General features: G+C 44.3%; 1 protein-coding gene across 7 annotated transcripts in view; it reads right to left on the bottom strand.

Moving 5' to 3' along the window:
* LOC307030123 (uncharacterized protein) overlaps nucleotides 1–15,145 on the bottom strand; it is a 36,821-nt gene that overhangs the window by 10,071 nt on the left and 11,605 nt on the right. For 5 of the 7 annotated variants that reach the window (XR_013805545.1, XR_013805546.1, XR_013805547.1 and 2 more), the window contains exons 1-2: nucleotides 2,657–3,080; nucleotides 509–1,011 (exon numbers count right to left, since the gene is read on the bottom strand). The gene's annotated coding sequence lies outside the window, so the exon portion shown is untranslated. Of the gene's footprint in view, nucleotides 1–508; nucleotides 1,012–2,656; nucleotides 3,081–15,145 lie in introns of those variants that run through there. The other 2 variants (XM_079666359.1, XM_079666360.1) reach the window with 2 other exon arrangements.

The following is a 15,145-nucleotide window of genomic DNA, read 5'->3' as shown; positions in this document are numbered from 1 at the left end:
TGAGATATTATGCATTTAATTAAAAATAAAAAGCAATGTTAGTTTTGTTCACAATTTGTTTAGTTTTACCTTATTTCTTGTCAAAAGAACCGTTAATACTATCGTTAAAAGGACCGGATCGATAAGCAGTATTGATATAAGTAGTAGTACAGTTAAAACCTTAACGATCCGAATAATCGATTAATCGTTTCATTAATCGATTATCAAATTAGTCGTTTGTTCTAGCCCTATGACACGTGGTGACACGAATGTGCAATAGGGTCCGTGACGAATTCATTAAGAACATAAGAGCAACTAACGTTACCAACTTTGACACCGATTTAGATTAGGCCTAATTTGATTAGACAATGTCATGAAACCACCAACCACCTAGCACAAGAAACATTCATTAGCTAGCTAACATCAGCTAACCTACTAGTAAGTTAGTTAGACCATGGCTTCAGAATACAAACTTAGCAGCAATGCTAAGCTAACTAGCTTATACCAATGGCAATTATGCCAGTCTTACCTGTTAAAGTATTCATTGTTCGCTCTTTCATTCGAATACAGCATAAGCCTTCTGCCAACAAATGGAACAGTCAGCAACAGTTGGCTGGCTAGCACCAGAGCCATCTACCATAGCCATATACGGCGCTGGCTAGCACTAGCTAGGCTAACGTTAAGGCCACCTGCTTGAAGGTGGACATGGCTGCTATCAAGCTAATGTTACTAGCTAACGCTAGCTATCTATTCGCTACCATGTAGAAACCAAAACGACACTACTCCACTGGCGTTTGCAATCGAAAGCACATAATATCCACCACTACTCCACATTATGGGCAGTACTTACTTGCTGATTACCGATGGTAACCGCCTTGGAGAAACTCACAGATGTTCACCTTGACTGTTGCCTCCGTGCAAATTTTCGAAAGGATCGAGGCATCTCTGTCAGGAGGCTTTGGGTTCCTCAAAGCGCGATATCATTGGCCGTTCGAGCGATGACGTTCCGTTTCGTCCCTTCAAACGTGACACCTACGGTTGACAAATACCCGGAAATTATGTTTTTTCTGGCGTGTATGTCACGTGATCTTCAACTTTCTCAACACTAATTCGGCTGACTTATATATTTGATCCAATTGGTAAATAGGGACACCTAGTGGTTAAAGCACGTTATTGAAATGTTTTGTTGAATAATCTTTCATCTTTAATAACCTGACTTTGGAAAGGGCTGGAAAGATAATTTTTTCACCAGGGGACTCTAAATAGGGTCCAGATAAGGTATCTGAAATACGGGAACCGTAACCCACCCAGAATATTTTTTTCAATCTAATGTCAAACTCTCATAAAATCCTGTCTAGAGCTAAGGATTGGACACCCTTTGGTGAGGGAGGGAGAGAAAATTGGAAAAAAGGTGCTTGGCGCTCCGAGACTTTGAGAGTATGTTGCTTAACTTGTGTGGAACCCGCTTGCAAAATTTGGGGCCGCTGTGACCTTCAACCAGGTCGCAAACTAAGGCTAAAGGCCATGTTTTCATGGCTCTCAATACTCTAGGCGGCACAAAGGAAGGTCCGACAGCTTTGAGCTTGGTGTCGTTGGAATCGTCTCAAAGAGTACATGCCGATTCATCCCTCTGCTGCTCCGAATGTCAAACGTTACGGCTTAAAACGAGAAAAAGCCTTCCGTTAAGCCGCTTTCACTCTCGCTCTTGTGGTGATAGAGCATGCCAATTTCCCCGCATGCTAGGCAGTCAAGAGTATTCTAGTTAGCTTTGGCTTGGAGATGTGATTTGATGTGTCGTTTGTCCCCCAACTCCTCTCGGATGTCCTCTCCAAAGTTGAGATATTTACTAAAATGCTCAGGGGAGTTTCCTGAATGTTCATGCCGAAAGCCAAGCACTAGGCCCTGGGTAAATTTAAGACGCTGATTTGGGGCACTTTTTCCACTTTCCCTGGTGCTAGAAATTCAAGTCAGGCATCCCTGGAATCGTTGCAAAAATACATTTCTAGCTAAACGTAATTGAGAATGCAGTTTAGTCCTGTGGGAATGTAATTTTTAGGAGACAGGGTTGCCAGGACACACGCCGGTTTGAATAGTCTATTCTGCACATGTGCAATGGTGCACAATTCAAATTTTACAGTAATGAGTTGTGCTCTTTATATATATATATATATATATATATATATATATATATAGATATATATAGATATAGATATAGATAGATATAGATATAGATAGATCTATCTATCTATATATATATATATCTATCTCATGGTTGTGCTAAGATGATTTTGAGTACATTGCTTTACTGTGAAATAATAGTTAAATCATGTGAAATCCAATTCTACTGTTTTATAGATATTTTGTTGTGAGGGGCTTTTGATTACAATATGTCTCTGTAATATGATACTCTTAAATGCTATGAAATCCTTGCAATTTGTACAATGTTGTTGTGATATTACAACATTTGATGTGATATTACAGAGGATTTTGATTGCAGTATTTTATTGTGAAATAATAGTTAAATGCTGTGAAATCTGTTAGCATAAATGCTACAAACATTTCCACTGCTGTTCACAGGCTAACAAGTTTAGCATCATTCATTGTTCTTCATGTTTGCATATAATCAATTTAAATGTGCAACTAAGTATACACGGACAATATATGGAATGGTACTTACAGACATAAAGACCCTAGGATTTGAGCAAGGATTTAGTTGACAGGAAACAACCCATGTGCTCCATAGACAGCCAGAAACAGGAAACTACGGCAAGCATTTATGGACACAGTGCAAAACCCAAAACCCTTTGCAGGGCCTCTTAAAGGGGCAGCACAGAGACAACAGAGCAAGCTTCTACAGTTGCACTACGTTTTGATAACAGTTAAATATTATTTTGATAATAACATATATTTCAATGTTGATGAACTTCATACTGTTCATTCATAATCTGATTGTCTTTGTAGCTCACTGTTGAAATAAAAAAAAAACATTACAATTACAAAATAATTATATCTACAGCCCCTAAACACACAAACACACCGCTTTCATAAATAACACGCTGCAATAATATGTTTTATGTTTCCTGTAATGTTTGTTAGGAAAGGACATGCCTGAAAGACACGACATTTTCTCCTTCTCTGAGGGTCAAGAAGAACATCCAAGAGGAACATTAAAAGCTGATGCTATGAGATTTTAAGACCAGTACACTAAGAAACTACTTTTATTATAAAAACAGTCAGCTGATCGAATGCACCTATTTCCACATCTACACTCCATCAGCTAATTATTTCTATTTGCCTCGCTTTATGAGCTTCACATCACTTGTTCCTTGTACCGCAGAGTTTGCAACGTCACAAATAAATGAGGCCAATCTTCAGTCAGATGTGAATGTGTAATCTTAACATTTTCAGTAAGAATAATGGACAAAAGGAGTGCAAATACAATTTATTGAAATGTCAACCAAAACTTAATCAAACATGTTTTAAATAAAAAGCACATATGGACAGAAGGTGTAAAACTATTAAATGTACAAGTAAACACATTTAGTCAAAGTGACAGACTAGGCCTGTGCAGTTGGTATCAGCTTTGCCCAGCATGGGCTCCTCCATCAGGCCTGGTCCCCCTCGCTGAGGAAAGACCCTCAGTCCTCTCCGGGCCAAACAGACAGGACGTCCATCACACGGAGGTTTCTCGCTGAAGTCTGCAGTTTTCTGGACACCACGCTGTCTCAATCCGTCCACACTGAATATGAGAGGGGGGAAATGAAAATAACAAATGCTTTAGACCAGGGGTTGCCAACACGTCGATCGCGAGCTACCAGTAGCTCGCGGAGGTTTTCCGAGTAGCTCACCAGAGGGCGCTAAAGTGCAGTTGACATGTTGAGACATATTTATTTATGTAGTATATTTTGAGAGTAAGAAAGATAGAGAAAAAGAGATGTAAGATGCAGTCATGACAACTGAGGAAGGTCCGTCAAAGAAGAAATCTAAAATATACTACTTTCATGACGAGTGGGAACATGAATTTTTATTTACGAGCATCAAAGACAAGTGTGTGTGTTTAATTTGTGGCTCGAGTGTTGCGGTGGGGAAGAAGGGAAATGTCGAGCGGCACTTCACAAAACTTCACGAAAACTTTTCAAAGGAGTATCCCGCCGGCAGTTGCCTTCGCGTTGAGAAGGTACAACAATTAAAAGCTACGCTACAAAGGCAGCAGTCATTGTTCACGAAGCCTGCCAAGAAAGCTAGCCTAGCGACAGAAGCATCGTTCCGAGTCGCTCAGTATTTGGCAAAGAACAAAAAAGCTTTCACTGATGGCGGTGTTCTTAAGGGAGCGATGTCTGTTATGGCAGAGACTTTGTTCAGAGACCACAAGAGCAAGTCGGAGATAATGTCTGCCATTGACGATGTGCAACTGGGAAACAACACTGTGGCGAGGAGAGTGTCGGCGCTGTCAGTGGATGCCATGGGACAGTTGGAGCGGGACATGGTCAGGTGCAAGTGGTTCTCCATACAGTGCGACGAGTCGGTGGATGCGAGCGACACAGCTCAGCTGTCTGTGTTCATCCGGATGGTGTTTGAGGATTTTACGGCGAAAGAGGAATTTCTGACACTGCTTCCACTCAAAACAACAACAAGAGGTGTGGACGTGTATAATTCTATTAAGAATTATTTCATAAATAAAGGCGTGCAAATGGAGAAGCTTGTATCCATAACAACTGATGGAGCCCCGGCTATGAGAGGTCGCCACAACGGTTTTATCGCAAATTGTAAGTCAGATCCATATTTCCCACGTTTCCTGAGTTACCATTGCATCATTCACCAAGAAGCACTTTGTGCCAAAGTTATGGACTTCAATCACGTCATGAAACCTGTGATACAAATAATAAACTCTATCCGAGCGAAGGCAAAGCAACACAGGAGCTTCAAAGTTTTTCTTGAGGAACTGTCAGCTGAATATGGAGATCTCCTTCTCCATGCTGAGGTGAGGTGGTTGAGTAGAGGGAAAATCCTACAGCGCTTCCTCACCTTGCTGAATGAGGTAAAGCTCTTCATGGAAGAGAGGGGGGAGCACACCTCCATCTTATCTGATGCTGGTTGGGTACTTGACCTGGCCTTTTTGACTGATCTGACAGGAAAATTAAACCAGCTTAACCTCCAGCTACAAGGCAATGGCAAAACAGTATGTGACATGATTAGTGCTGTAAAGGCCTTTAAAGCAAATCTGGGTCTATATCTCCAGCAAGTAAAGGGAAATAAATTGCATCATTTCCCCTCTGTTCAAAAAGTACTGCAGGAGAATAAAGCTGCTGCTGGCTTTCTTGACTTATCAAAGTACTGTGACTGCTTAACTAAGCTTGGGCAGGAATTTGAGGACAGGTTTCTTGACTTTAAACAGCTTGAGCCCTGTGCAAGTTTCCTTGCTAACCCATTCAACATCGTGGATGTTACTGACATGTCTGAGCAACTGGCCAGCCTTTTCAGTCTCAGTGCTTCAGAGTTGGAGCTGGAGATAATCAATCTCCAGAATGAAATTTCAGCTGAAAGCACATCAGATGGACAAAGATTTCTGGAAGCTATTGGACCCAGAGAAATTCAAAAACATTCAAACTGCTGCACTGAAACTGTCCTGCTTATTTGGGTCAACATATCGCTGTGAATCAGCATTCTCCGATATGAACTTTATCAAATCCAAATTCAGGACAAGACTTACTGATGAACACCTCAATGACTCAATCAGAGTGAATTTGTCAGGATACACACCCCAGTACAGTGCTCTGGTGGATGCTATGCAGTGCCAGGTGTCACATTAGCTGAGTCAGGAGAAAGACAACAATGCAGTGACAGACTGAATGTTTGAAGACATATGTTTGCTTGATGCAAGTTGAGAAAAGCACAAGCCATATTCCCCTTTTACATGTGAAACAAATGTGTGAAATGCTTGAAATAATTTAAATTATAGAGCTAGAAATGTTATTATTACAATTAGGAACTTTGCATTCTTATCTGTAAAACTGTAGTTATTGATGTTAAAGCAGAACTCAGTATTGCATGGTGATTATTTGTCTTTTTTTCTCTTCATGAGAAAGTCAAGTTTATTCATGTTAATGTTAATGTTTCTGCTCTTGAGTCACGAATGTGATATGTGCACTGAAATCTATATAAAATAACATGAGTAGCTCTTGGCCACTTTCTTTTTTCAAAAGTAGCTCCCGGTTAGAAAAAGGTTGGAGACCCCTGCTTTAGACAATAAGAAACATAAAGTTGACTGAGTTGCTCAATTTTTTTAGATTGTCAATACTATTACTGTATAACTAATATATCAGGTTAAGAGGCACATTCAAATAAAGATTGGTCCTTAAATACATGTTGTCTTTTGAATTGTTTGTCTAAAGTCAAGGATCTAGAACTGGTACTTAGTTTTAATGATACAGTCTGGTTATTATGCTGTTTGGAGGAGGCCTCACAGGTAAGAGCACTAACTAGCTACCATCACATGTACCTTAGCTTAACTTAAATGTATTAAACGTATAATTAAGTGATATCAAAATATAAATAACTAATGTCATGCAAACATATTAATATTTGCTTGATTCCAGTGTTGAATCTAGTACAATTGCATACAAACGTTAAGGGATTTTAAGATTCTGAAGTATTATGCTAAAAACTCAATAACTTAGATTATTATTTATAGTTTTGCAGAGTAGCTTCATGTCCGCTTACCTTAGAAACGTAAAAAGCCACGGCAGTGTGCAGATGGGGAGCATGTTAGCTTAGCTTGGTAGCTTCAGCTAGCTCTGGAACTTCCAGCTCGGTGGCAGGAGGTCCCGCCTCGGCTCCGCCTCTTTGCCCTTATTTGGAGCAGGCTGGAGAAGACGGGAGATGAACTCTGACGTCACTGTCGAGCCGTTAGTGGCTGACTCCGCCTACTAAGGGCTTCTCGGCAACTCTGCAGAATCCTATGGGTGAAGTCACGGACCCTATGTCCATTTATATATACAGTCAATGGGATGAACTCAGCCAGGCCCTGGCCAATCAAGGCGCTCTGGTGGGGCATCACGATACAGTTCTCCGTGAAGTAGCGGAGACTCTCTCGAACCTCTCCACTAATGTGCAAAGGATCGGCGCGCAAGCAGAATTGCTCACCTCACAATCTTCTCCCCCGCAGCCCGCTGCACAGCCGACAGCCCCTCCCCCCCCTCCTGCCGCACCCCTCCATCAGCTACGAGAGGCTGTCATTCCCACACCGGACCGATACGCTGGAGATTTGGGTATTTGTAGAGCCTTTTTGTTCCAGTGTACGTTAGTTTTTGAGCAGCAGCCTAGTACTTATCACACAGATGGGGCTAGGGTAGCATATGTAATGAGTCTGTTGAGGGGGAGGGCTTTAGATTGGGCTACAGCTGTTAGGGAGAGCCAGCCACAAATTTGCTGGTCATATGATACTTTCATTTCCGAAATGAAAACAGTTTTTGATCACCCGGTACTGGGGAGGGACGCTTCCAGACGCCTTCTTTCTCTCCGGCAGGGCTCCCGTAGTGTAGCCGAATTTTCAGTTGAGTTTAGAACAGTTGCTGCTGACTCACGCTGGAATAACGAGTCATTGCAGGATGTTTTTCTTCAGGGGCTGAACGAAGCAATTAAAGACGAGCTAGCTGCTAGGGATGATCCAGTTAGCTTGGATAATTTAATTGCCACAGCCATCAAGATTGATAATCGCCTCAGAGAGAGACGTAGGGATAGGAATAGCTGTCACCCCAATCCCAGCTACTCCTCAATTGATCCCCAAATTGGTACTGCCACTACCCCAATCTCCAGATCCTTCCCGACTCCTTACTTGGTCTCACCCCCTGGAGATGAGCCCATGCAAGTGGGAAGGGCCCGCCTCTCACCATCTGAGCGTGCTAGAAGGATCCAGGCTGGGGAATGTGTTTATTGCAGCCAAACCAGTCATCTTGTTTCCTCCTGTCCTAATCTGCCAAAAAGGTCAGGCTCGTCAGTAGCTGTGGGGATTCTGGCGAGCCCTTCTCTTTCTCTCAACCCCCAACCCAGAACACAGCTAGAAGCCGTGCTTTGCTGCAACCAACAGTCCCTACCCCTGCTCGCCTTAGTGGACTCGGGGCGGATGAGAACTTTTTGGACATTGACATTGCAGCTCAGGCAGGAATTTCCTGCGAAGTGTTAGATTCACCTCTTAATGCTAATGCTCTAAATGGAAAATTCCTGGCCCAAGTCACTCACCGCACCAAGCCAGTAAACCTCATTCTGTCTGGAAACCATCATGAGTTTATTCAGTTTCACCTAATTTCCTCACCTCATGCCCCCATAGTGTTGGGCCATCCCTGGTTAAGAACACACAACCCCCCAGATTGATTGGGTAACTGGCAAAATCATTAGTTGGAGTTTTGTTTTGCTTATCCTCATGCCTGCAGTCTGCCCTACCGCCAGCAGAGGCCGCCTCTCCACCACCCAAGATCGAGCCGCCTGACCTGTCATCTGTCCCCACTGAATATCATAATCTAGGAGATGTGTTCAGTAAACAGCGAGCTCTTCCTCTTCCTCCTCATCGACCCTACGACTGTCCCATTGACCTCCTTCCCGGGGCCCCTCTGCCTTCCTCACGTCTGTTCAACCTGTCTCGCCCTGAGAGATAATCCATGGAGAGTTACATCCATGACTCCCTGGCTGCCGGTGTCATTCGGCCATCCTCCTCCCCGGTCGGTGCTGGTTTTTTCTTCGTCTCCGAGAAGGACCGCTCACTGCGGCCCTGCATTGATTACAGGGGTCTCAATGCCATCACTATAAAGAACAAATACCCACTACCTCTCATTAACTCCGCCTTTGAACCTCTCCAGGAAGCCACCATTTTTTCCAAACTGGACCTCCGCAATGCCTACCATCTCGTCAGAATCCGAGAAGGGGAAGAGTGGAAGACGGCCCTTAACACACCACTCGGTCACTTAGAGTATCTGGTGATGCATTTGGACTGACGAATGCCCCAGCAGTCTTACAGTCGATGGTGAACGATGTGCTCCGTGACCTTCTCAACCGGCCAGTCTTTGTCTACTTGGATGACATCCTCATATTCTCTTGTAACAAGGAGGAGCACATTATCCATGTCAGGCAGGTGCTGCAGAGACTCCTGGAAAACAGACTCTTTGTGAAGGCGGAGAAATGCGAATTCCATGTCAACACAGTCTCATTCCTGGGCTACATCATTGAGGAAGGAAAGCTTAGGACCGACCCTGAGAAGATTCAAGCGGTGGCAGGGTGGCCCAAACCAACCTCAGTTAAACAGCTTCAACAGTTTCTTGGTTTCGACAATTTCTATCGGCGCTTCATCAGGGACTACAGCAGAGTGGCGGGTCATTTAACCAGACTCACTTCCCCTACAACTGGTTTTTCCTGGACCCCAGAGTGCGATGCAGCCTTTTCGGAGTTAAAGAGACTCTTCACCACTGCCCTTGTGCTCATCCACCCTGATTCTTCTCGCCAGTTCATTGTGGAGGTCGATGCCTCCAACACCGGGGTAGGGGCAGTTATTTCCCAGCGCTCGGAACGAGACCAAAAATTGCATCCTTGTGCATTTTTCTCTCGACGCCTCACTCCAGCTGAGAAGAACTATGACGTGGGTAACAGAGAGCTGCTGGCTGTCAGACTTGCCCTAGAGGAGTGGAGGCACTGGCTGGAGGGAGCTGAACTCCCTTTTATTGTATGGACGGACCACAAGAACTTGGCGTACATCCAATCCGCCAAGCGCCTTAACTCCCGTCAGGCTCGATGGGCCCTGTATTTCGGCCGCTTCTCATTCACCCTCACCTACCGTCCAGGGTCACGGAACCTCAAGCCTGACGCTCTTTCTCGCAAGTTCGCTTCCGAAGGACCAGCTGCCAGTCCAGACACTATCCTGCCTGCTGCTGCGTGGTGGCGGCTGTTACCTGGGAGATTGAGTCATTGGTCAGGGAGGCTCAGCGGGCGCAGCCTAACCCAGGTAACTGCCCAGCTAATAGTATTTTTGTGCCTACCCCTGTTGCTCCAAGGTCCTGCAGTGGGCACACGCCTCCCGCCTCTCGTGTCATCCTGGTGTCCATCGCACACTGTTTATTCTCAGACACTGGTTCTGGTGGCCTTCCATGGCTCAAGACACCAGGGCCTTTGTTGCTGCCTGTACAGTATGTGCCCGCGCCAAGTCCTCCCACCAGTCTCCCTCTGGCCTGCTTCGCCTGCTGCCGGTACCTAGTCGCCCTTGGTCGCATGTGGCCTTAGATTTTGTTACTGGACTTTCACAAGGAAATACCATCATCCTAACTATTTTGGACAGATTTTCAAAGATGGTACACTTTGTGGCTCTTTCCAAGCTTCCCACTGCCCAAGAGACTGCAGATCTTCTGGTCAAGCATGTTGTTCGACTTCACGGGATCCCCACCGACATCGTCTCTGACCGGGGTTCCCAGTTCATTTCCCACATTTGGAAGGCCTTCTGTCAGGCTCTGGGAGCATCGGTGAGCCTGTCATCTGGCTATCATCCTCAGACGAACGGGCAAACGGAACGGGCCAACCAGGATCTGGGGGCGGCTCTTCGATGTGTGGCTTTCAGGAACCCTTCGTCATGGTGCCCACATCTGCCATGGATTGAATATGCCCACAACTCCCTGTCAAATGCAGCCACAGGTATTTCACCCTTTCGTTGTGCCATGGGTTTCCAACAACCTCTGTTTCCAGCCCAGGAAGAGGAAGTTGCTGTTCCCTCCGTTCAGACCCACCTTCGTCGTTGTCATAAGGTGTGGAGGGACACACGAGCCGCCCTGCTCCGCTCCCCGCAACCGCCTCATCGCAGACCGCCAAAGGACCCCGGCCCCCAACTACTTACCAGGTCAGAGTGTTTGGCTTTCTTCCAAAGATCTCCCACTCAAGACAGAGTCGAAGAAACTCACTCCACGGTATTTCGGCCCCTTCATCATCGATTCTATTATCAATCCATCTGCAGTCAAGCTCAAGCTTCCCCCACACATTAAGGTTCATCCAACATTTCATGTCTCTCTGTTGAAACCTGTTGCCAGCAGTCCTTTGTATCCTCCAGTGAGTGTTCCCCCACCCCCCCGCATCATCAATGATCACCCAACCTACACCGTCAGGCGATTGTTGGACGTTCGTCGCCGTGGAAAGGGATTCCAATATCTTGTGGATTGGGAGGGCTATGGTCCAGAGGAGAGGTGTTGGGTTCCCCTGCGAAACATCGTGGGCGCGTCTCTGGTACGGGACTTCCACCGGGATAACCTGATATAATCTGGTAGACCTGGTAGACCGCCTGGAGGCCTCCCTTTTCCTGTCTGTGTGGGCGTGGTGGCTGTCATTCCTGGCTCCAGTGTCAACCTCCACCTGCTGCAATCAGTTGGGCACCCTCCTCTGCACACACCTGATTTCCATCAGCCATTTACTAATGGCATATCAGCGGAGGCTCCACAACTTGTCAGCGCCAGATCGTTGTTTAAATCCCAGTGGTAAAACTCTCAGCCTTCTCAGCCTTCTTAGCATTATTAGCTATTTCCTCTACACCTGAATGTTCTTCTTACCTGTTCTTCTTGTGCTCCAGGATCACTCTCCAACCGGATTCCTCTCCACGCTCCTCCACCTCAACAGCCGCTACCAGCCGGATTATTCTCCACGCTTCTCCGCCTCAACAGCCGCCACCAGCCGGATTATGCTCTAAGCTCCTCCACCTCAAAATAAACCTTTTTAACACTCTGCCGTGTCCTGCGTTTGGGTCCTCTCAGATAACCGTAACACAATCTGGTGCACTTTGAGAGCAAAATGAAGAGATCTATGGATACATCTCTCAACACCCATTTGAAACAGAACTATAAACAGATTTACTTTTTCTTTGTAGATATTTCACAAATCACTACCTGTTTCTCATTTATTTTCTTATTTTTTTATAACTATAATGATTATATAAACTGCCTCGGAAATAATTGTTAACATTAATCGTGACCAAAACGTTTGAGACCCAGCCACTGAGAGAGTCCTTTACTTCACTGAGCCTCTCAGTCTGACAGGAGAGGACTCTCCTCCACCTTGTTGTTGAAAAAGCTCCTTATATCCGTTAGCGTAGCTCGCTAGCACCAGAAGCTAACAACAACGATCTCCGGTACCGGTGCGCTCTCTCTCTCTCTCTCTCGCTCGCTCGCGCACGCACACAAAATGGCTTGTTACACACACACAAACACAGAGCCGACATTGTATGAAACACAGAGACCCAGACGTATTTGTACTGTGCTGTATCATATTATTTTTGAATCAATAATTTTTCAAATTATGATTTTTTTTTTTTCTCCTGGTCTCTCGTGCCCCCCCTGTCATGCCTCTGCGCCCCCCACTTTGAGAAACACTGCCTTAACCTATCACGTGCTGTTGTGTTAGAGCGATAGCCAATAGAAGCGCAAGTGTTACATAGTGATGTCACTCAGTGGCGGCCGGCCCATGGGGACGCTGGGGGCGCCGCCCCCCCTCTTCCCACATGTTTGATTATCATTACAAATTGAAAATAAATAAAAATATTTAAAAAAAATATATATATTTTTTTTTTTTTAATGAACAAGGTAAATATTATAGTTGGTATCAGTAAAATGTATAATCTACAATAAAATCTTGTTTAAAATTGTTTACAATGTCTAAAGTTACTGATAAGTCACGTTTCCTGCCTGGCCGTAGCGTGTATCATTACCCTCTCTCGTCTGGGCTGTAAGAAAGGAGCCCTCAGCCAGAGCAGCAGCAGCCAACACATTGCTGACTGTTGCTATCTGTAAACTTTGCCGCCGAAACATAATTTAAGCCAATCAGCGTTGTCAGATCTGATGGTCACAGGGCGGCAATTTCAGCACCCGATGCAGTCTGTGAGTTGTTTGGAATCGTATCCAAGGTGACGCTACAGTCAGTAGTTGATGAGGATGGCTGCGTCTGCAGGTGGAGACTCCGGGTGCTAGTGGATCGCCGGAGCTGTAGATTAACATTTACATGCTGATTGTAGTTGTAAGGCAATGCCTGTAGCACAATGGAGCATATGTGTGGGCTGGAACTGTATTTTATAGGAAAGGAGTGAGCAGTTGGTTCAGTTTTCTGTGACTCCTCACCCTCTCAGACGTTGAGTTGCGCGCGGTGCCAAAGAGACGCGCTACCATGGGAACCAAACAATGGTGTAGCTGTATTAAAGTCCGAGTGGAAACAGTCGTGAGTAAATCTGATTTTGTCATAAATGCGGGAGAAATATAACCCCGGGAGGAAACCGGGAGAGGGCAATGAAATCGGGAAATCGGGAGTCTCAAGTATGACACACACACACACACACACACACACCCACACAATGTTCGTATTCAGTCTCCTGATTTTAAATGGGAATTAAATCATTTGAGTGTTCCCAAAGCACCAGTGTTCTGCAGTTTGTGTGGGCCTACTGTACTGTTGCACAGTTTATACTGTTGAAACTATGTCCAGGACAAGGTATTTGGAAGTTTTGGAAGATTCATAGCTAACACCCCCCTCTAACATCATCAGAAGTCATAATTTAAGGGGTCATTTCTCAAAATGTTCCCACCAAAAATGTTTTCCACCAGCCGCCACTGATGTCACTATGTTATGGAAGTAAACAAAGTAGTCCAATCAAGGCGTTTCAGGTAGGGGGGGAATGTCTAGGGGAAAAAACTCACTCTGGAGGGAACTTGGAGATTTTAGCTTTTGAGGAACCTGTACATCCACAAAAAAAACTATATAACACACTACAGGAAAGGGAACCCCCAAAAGCATAGTAGGGCCCCTTTAACAAACTCCCATTGTTCCCATAATGTTCTTATGGTCAGGGTTGCACATAACTGGTGCGCATGCGTACCCCCTGCCAAAAAAGGAGCACCGGATCTTTTGAAAAAAGGCGCATTTGCGCACCAACATTGAGAGAGAGTCATCCTGACCCGTCCAAGATAATATTGAGATGAATCTGTTTGTCTCACTTTCTAAAAGAGTCTCAGTAAGCTAATATATAAGAAAAATAATGTATTGAGGATTCTTTATTTTGATATATAAGTATTACTATACGTCCCTGACATGAGACCTGTCTGTATTGTAATAATTACTCCATTTAAAATCAAGTATTTATTCCATAAGTCTCCCCAAACAACCTGAAGCAATGATACAAACAGAAGCTAAAGGTCAAGTGCTGAATATTTTCATTGGAACTGAGGATTCCTCCCTCTGCATAAATGAATGTTTATCAAGATCTGCACAACAAAGTCAACTATTCACTCATAATATGTGCACCTTCTCTCCTTTCAATTTAGTAATTGAATCACAGAAAATGCATGTTTCTCTCTCATGTCTGATGAAAATCACAATCCCACGGTGGAGTTCAGGATGTATACATTTTAAAGACTTTCAGACAACTCTGATACATTCACTGAAGGTGGTCCAAGCACACACTTTGAAAGGGGGGATATTTTATTCAAAGAGAAGAGAGTCTCACCTTTATAGTCATGGACTGGCTGATGAGGCCATGCACTACATCTTTTATATCTCCATCTCATTCTCCATCTTAGGTGTAATATTTTCTCTCCTATTCATATCCTCCATCAGCCAGGCTCTCAAGAAAGAGACAGCCTTTCTTTGGATCCGGCGATGACATCATTACCGAGACATCCATATTGTGTGCTTTTATTTCACAGTTTACTTGCTCCGATAGCCCTGAACACTACCTTGGACCAAAAGCATAGTTCACTTTTATATTTTATGACACCTTCAAACTTGCCAATGTCAACGGAGGGACACATACAATAGTCTGACCAAGTATTTTCATTTTAGCAGCCAACAATAATCTCCCAAAAAAATACCTTGGATGCCTAGTGTTCATAATTGAAAAGCAAAGATCTTAGACTTTGAAAAAGTTGGAGTGGAATGTCTAAATTCTTTAGCGGTATAGATTTAACTGAACTGAACAACTGAACACAGTCACTCAGAAAACTCCTTTTTCATTTATTTTCAAAGAGCACAAATCTGACAAGTGTTTGCACTTGGCACACATTTCATAATAAAATCCCTTCTGTTGTGATGTAAATTAATAACTCTCCTGTTGAGTGTGTTGAGCAGCAATTCATTCCTGTGTGTTTGTGTTCCACTGATGCTTTCT

This window comes from Notothenia rossii (assembly GCF_949606895.1).
Source record: "Notothenia rossii genome assembly, chromosome: 2".
Taxonomy (NCBI): domain Eukaryota; kingdom Metazoa; phylum Chordata; class Actinopteri; order Perciformes; family Nototheniidae; genus Notothenia; species Notothenia rossii.
Note: the sequence above shows the minus strand (reverse complement) of the source record. Positions and strands in the feature narration are given on the sequence as shown.